Here is a 5,748-nt window from a genome sequence, read left to right as displayed (position 1 = left end):
ACCTGGGGACAGTCTGGCTAAGACCAGGGAGACCCGCCTGTCCGGATGCCTCTGAGCCAGGAGGGGACATGTGCAGGCTCTAAGCCAGACATGGAGAGAAAAGCGCATATACACGGAACCTTGTGCGCATGTCTGTGAGGAAGGGGTATGTGTGCTCTGTGCTGCATTTCCAAGGAAAGTGTGTGTGTGTGTGTGTGTGTGTGTGTGTGCGCTGTCACGTGAGGATGCCCGAAGGGGTTTCTTGTGTGTGCACACAAACCCTTGGTGTGCATGCTGGGTGGGGTGCACGTCTGGGTTCTCGGACCATACGATGCACCCTCTCTAGCACTTCGGGTCCTCATCTCCCCCATTTGGTGGGTGACCAGCCCCCTTTGCACTGTATTTATTGAAATTTGGGGGTGGGGTAACCTGGGGAGCAGGGCCTACCAGCAGTTGTCATGGCAACGGTCCCTGGGACCAGCCCAGCTACGAGGTCTCCCCAGTTTCTCAGGTTTGGGGAGAGGGATGGAATATTAGCCCCATTAAAGTCTTTTTTTTTTTTTTTTTTTTTTTTTTTTTCAGTAGAGTCTGGGCTGGTTTTCATGGCACTTTCTGGGGCTGGTCCACCACATGGCTCAGGCCCCAGGTTGGGGAGTGATGGGAGGGGACTTGGCCTCTGTCCTGTGTGGTGGCCCCCTTGGCACCTCTCCCACCCGAGGGAGAAGGTAATGGCCAGGAACCCCTGCCAAGGCTGACTGGAGTGGGCGCAGCCACCCAGGAGAGCAGCACTGACATCACCGGGCCCGGCTAATTGGGAGCTGCCAGTCCCTGCGTGTCTTTGGGAAAACCGGCCTCCCCGTTCCCAGAGCACTCCCTGGGCATTTACATAAAACCCTCTCCCTCTGCCAGTTCCTCACCGACCCTTCCTCCAGCTTGAAAAACCAGTCCCACCAGACCAGGGAAGGCAGACTGACCCATGCTAGGTGTCCAGAAAGAGGGACCCTCACCCAGAGAGGGGCCAGAACAAGAGGGATACAAGTGAGACACACGGAACAGGTTCAAAGTCGGCACGGACTACGGAGTCCAGGACCAGACAACACTCTGGGTCATTCTGCCTCCCTCCCCACCAGCCCCCCTCTGCTTCCCCACCTTCCTGAATTCCTGATGCCACAGCCGTCATCCATTCTAAGAGCTCAACACCCCTTCCTGCCTGCAAGTTCATCTTTGTATCAGTCCTAAGTCTCTCGCTGGGACCATGGCCCGTAAGCCTTGAGTTCATCGGGATGGAAGTTTCCAAAAGTCTCCTCCAAGTTCCCTACTGCTGCAGCAGGAGAGAAAAGAGCAATTTTCCAACACTCTCATGCCCGCTGACAAAGGGGGCTGAGCTGCGAAGACAGAAAACTGGAAAGGACTCAGTTCTGGATTCCCCCTCAGCTGCGCCGTCACTCAGTCTTCCCAGAGCTGGAGGGTCGAGCTCCAGATGGGAGAGGGCTGCTGCATGTGGGAGAACATGGCTGTCCCCAGGGGACAAGAGAGTCCTGACAGGACCTGGCAGACATCCAGCAGAATGAGGAGTGTCAGGCAAGAGGCTCCACCCCCAACCCAGCCCCCCAGGCTGGCATTCCTCACTCAGGAAGCACGGTCATAAATCATGGCTCCCACCCAGACCCACACTAGGACCCCCCCTCCCCCACAACCCGGGGCCCTAGGCTCTGGCACCCCCCCAACAGGGAGTGGTGGGCCAACCCCTCCAGAATGGTGGGATTTTTCCAGTGACTTCCCCACAATGCAGTGAGTGCCTAAGAAGCAGCCCCAGCTCATCTCCAAGGAAGGCCTTCTGCTACTACCTTCTTTTGGATTCTAGTTGGGTGCCCACAGTAAACTCCTCACTGGGGAAGAGGAAAGCGTGCTTCTCAGCCCCTACCCACTGTCCTCCACTTCCCTTCCTACCTTCACTTCCCCCTCAGTCCTGCTCAGAGAGGGCCGAATGGGGACTGAGGCCACACAGCAATCCCCAGCAGATGAGGACTGAACCGGCCCTGCGTTCTCTGGGGACAAGGTGGGCAAAAACTGGGGTGATGGTTGAGGGGTCAGGGGTGGCGAGTGCCCTGGCAGAGTGCAGGGCAGCACCCCCCCCGCCACGTGTTTGGAAACGATCCTTGGCAGGCAGGAAGGTGGACACAGGAGGCAGGTAGCACCTGTTGGCTAATCACCGTCATTAGCGAGGCAATAAAGTGGCACGGACTGGGCCAGCCTTTGAAGGAAGGGCCTGTCAGCCCAGGTCTGGTTTTTCATCCAGCCCTAGCCCCTTAGCACCTCCTGCACACACTCAGGGCTGTGGCAGGTGGATGGGGCCCCATGGGGACGACGGGCTGCACCCTCTCTGCCTGGGCACCTGCACCCTTTCTCCCGTGGCTTCCAGAAAGGGAGCAGGGGGTGGGGGCAGGGAAGCTCCAGGTGTCTCCTAGAGGCTGATTTGCACAGTGCTGGGATGCAAGAACTTCTGTGAGAGCAAACTCCCTGTTGCTAGAGAAGAAAAGTGAGGCTGGAAGCAGCCCAAGGACAGTCTGCCTGCCTGATGTCTCTGTGTTCCCAGTTCCTCGCACAGGGACAGGCCCAGGGACGGTTGTGTAAAATGCATGCATGAAGGCATGAATGTATCAGAAGCACAGGGGGACTTCTTACCCCTGGAGGTGACATACTGCCCTCAAAGCTCCTTTCCAGGCTGCTGGGCAGAACCAATGTTGTCTTTAGGCTCAGCCCATAGGCCCAGATTTCTCAGCCATCTCTTACTTTTTCCCCTGCCTCTGTCCCCTAGAGTTCTGGGAGTGTCCCCTTTGCCTCCTTCCTCCTGCCAGGCAGGCCCAGCCCCAGAGACAACTGGCAGCCAAAGAGAGCTTGGAAGACCTATCAAGCCAAGTTTTCAAAGAGAAACTAGCCAGGTGGAAAGGGAGCCTTAGTTAGGGGGATGGAGAAGGTGAAAGGAGGGTCATTGATACCACCTTCTGGGTTCATGTTGACTTGGGCCTTAGGTCAAGGGCAGCTCTGGGGGTTAGGGTCCTCAAACCCAGAAGAGGTCCCTTGGGAGGCTCAGGCCATGACTTCTCTCTCTCCCCAAAGTCCCCAGTGGAAGGCTGTTTACTGCAGGCTGGAGGGTGATATGGTGAGGGATACAGGGTGAGGGGTGGGGTAGGACTGGGATGGCTGAGGTTCTCGTAGGTGCCAGCCCGGAGAGACGCAACCCGGTCTGGGCCCCATTATTCGTGGTCAGCAGAGCCGTGAGGTTCTACTAGGAGCAGGCAGTCAAAAAGGTGAGCCGACAACTTCAGGGAGGGGAGGGGGTGAAGAGGGGACAAAGAAGAGTGTGGGGGCAAGAGCATAAAGCAGCCTGATTGGAAAGACCAGGACAGGGATTCCAAAGAGTTGCTCTTAAGGGCAGGCGACCTACACACATATATACACAGAGCCACAGACTCTTAGGCACAGAACAACTCACAGATACACACACAGACGTGAGTACCTGCATACACACAGTTATACACACACATAGACACTCATGTGCAAAGTTACAGCCCTTCGGAAGCCCAGTCATTCACAAAAACACAAACACAGCCACAGACATATTTCTGCACACACACACATTCTGGCATCACTCTTCCCCACCTCCACGACCTTGCTTCTTAAAGCAGGAGGGATTAAGACTAGCCAGGAGAAGCCTGTCCTTCTCCCCCAGCAGGACTCTAGCTGTGTCCCTCCCTCCCTTCATCCTGGACCACCCTCCCCCAACCAAGCTCTCAGCTTGGAAACTCCCTGAATTTCCCAGAGGGTCAGCCAACCAGAACAGGCTCAGACCTCTCAACTGGGTGCCCCAGCCACACACCCTCCACAACTCTGGCCAGTGCTCCTCTGCCATCTACAGCCAAGGAGCTGCCTGCTCTCCCCCAGGAAGCCCACACGGAATAACCCCAGACCTCTCCAACCCTTCTTTGACATGGGGTCCTCAGGCCTTAGGACCTCCGGGCAGCTCCACTAGGGCCCAGTTCCTCTGCAGATGGTCTTACATGTCTTCCCTGCCAATGGAGTGAGACTTGGAAAGCCTGGGAAGTGACAGGCTCAGTCTTGGGAACCCATTTTGGGGAGACAAATCCAATTCACACAAACAAAAGCAGACAGAAGATGGCTAGTCCTGATATGGGGTACACGGAGGGAGACCCTCCTCCATCACACTGGGACTCCCCACGGTGGAAACACCCCCCCTTTCTTCTCCCTGGGGTCACCAGAGTCTCACATGGGATGGGAGCACGGCGGACAGCAGCATCAGGGATTTCCATCCCCGGTTAGGGCTGATACTGGCTCAAAGCGCCCAGCCCTGAGCAGAGCTCAGCAGCCGGCAGAAAATGGGTTCTGACCTCCAGTCTCTGGAGAGACACAGCTTCCCCTGGCCCCTGTCTGTTTCAACACCCAGCCACGGTCCATCCAGGGCAGAGCTAGGCTATACGTACAGGCCCTGAAATGAGGCTGCTGGAATGTATGAGATCAAACATCCAGACGACAGTCCTTTCCAAGGAGAGCAGAGCCAACATTGCAGCCCCTAGAGCTGAGGTTAGACACCAGGACAGACTTTCTAGGTCTAGGACTGAACTCTGAGGAGCCGATGTGATGGGAGAAGGAGAGGATGGTCCTGTCTGGAGGTGGAGAAGAGAAGAAAGACCTCACAAACCCCCCTGTAGTCCGAAAACACTGGAATTCCCAAGGCTCCTACTTCAACTCCCAGACGGCCTGCAATGAGCAAGTAGTACTTCTCAAAAAGAAACAGGGACCCAGAGCCCGCACTCAAACCTGGGGCAGGGGTGGATCCTGTCTCCCAAGGGGGAAAAAGGAATTCACCTCTTCATCAGAAGCAGAGTCTGCAGGAAGTTGAAAACCAGTCTCTCCTGGCATCCCATCAGAGCCCCTCTGGGACCCTTGGCCCCCAAATCAATTGACATTTCCTTGATTTTTAAGGAAGTTAAAAATCTTCTTCATTTGTTTATTGGCCATTTGTATTTTACCTCTGAATTGATTACTCATGTCCTTGGCCCATTGTCCTATGATCATTTGATTTATTTAGAGGAGCTCTTTATATATTATTGATTAATTATTTGTCTGCTATATATGTCGCAACACTTTCTCCCAGGCTGGTTCTTTTTTTTGAAAACATATATAATTTAGCTTTGTTTATGGTATATTTTGTTCTAATGAAATTTGTAACTTTTACCTGGTCAAGTCTATCAACATACTCGTTCGTGGTTTCTGGATTTGATGCCATTCTTAAAAAGTGCCTTCTCTGCTCTGTAATTATTAAAATATTTTCTATATTTTTAAAATTTATGTGTACAGTTTCATTTTACTTAAGTCTTTCATGTACCTAAAGTTTTTAAATGAATAGTGTGAAGTAGGATTTAACTTTATTTCTTTCAAATGGAAAACCCAAGGGCGCCATGGTGACTCAGTCCATTGGGCGTCTGCCTTCAGCTCAGGTCATGATCCCAGGTTCCTTGGATGGAACCTGTATTGGGCTCCCTGCTTGGCGGAGAGCCTGCTTCTCCCTCTGCCCCTCCTCCTGCTTATGCTTTCTCTCTCTCTCTCTCTCTCTCTCTCTCTCAAATAAATAAATAAATAAGATCTTTAAAAAAAATGGGAGGGGCGCCTGGGTGGCTCAGTGGGTTAAGCCTCTGCTTTCGGCTCAGGTCATGATCTCAGGGTCCTGGGATGGAGCCCCTCAATCGG

This window comes from Enhydra lutris, unplaced genomic scaffold (assembly GCF_002288905.1).
Source record: "Enhydra lutris kenyoni isolate GAN:26980312 unplaced genomic scaffold, ASM228890v2 scaffoldscaffold26, whole genome shotgun sequence".
Lineage (NCBI taxonomy): Eukaryota > Metazoa > Chordata > Mammalia > Carnivora > Mustelidae > Enhydra > Enhydra lutris.
This window is presented reverse-complemented; position numbering follows the sequence as displayed.